The following is a 441-nucleotide window of genomic DNA, read 5'->3' as shown; positions in this document are numbered from 1 at the left end:
GCCAGGCCAGGTTGAAGAATCTTCTACCTGATCTTGTATGAAGACAGAGGCCTATCAAATGATTTACCAAAGGCATAGCAAAGGAGAAAGTAAAGAAAATCCCAAGCAAGGTTTGGGCATGCATGGAGCCTTGTTTCACTCCTCTGTATATGGCAAAGCCCTCAACGCAGCCGCCATTGAACTGTATGGCCTTGTATGTCGTGAAAAGACTTGATCGGGCTTTGTAGTTTGGGTGGGCACCCATCTTGTGTATAATATGAAAAAGTCCTCTGCTCACAAGTTCTATTGCCTTGTTAGGTCGATGAAGGCGACATACAGAGGCTTCTGTTGCTCACATTTCCCCTGTACCAGGCGAAGGAGATCATCTCTACTTTAGATCTGTGAGCACAGAAACCACATTGTCACATGGTAGATGTTTTTCGCTAGCTTCTGAATGGTACT

Source organism: Penaeus monodon, chromosome 23 (genome assembly GCF_015228065.2).
Source record: "Penaeus monodon isolate SGIC_2016 chromosome 23, NSTDA_Pmon_1, whole genome shotgun sequence".
NCBI classification, from domain to species: domain Eukaryota; kingdom Metazoa; phylum Arthropoda; class Malacostraca; order Decapoda; family Penaeidae; genus Penaeus; species Penaeus monodon.
This window is presented reverse-complemented; position numbering follows the sequence as displayed.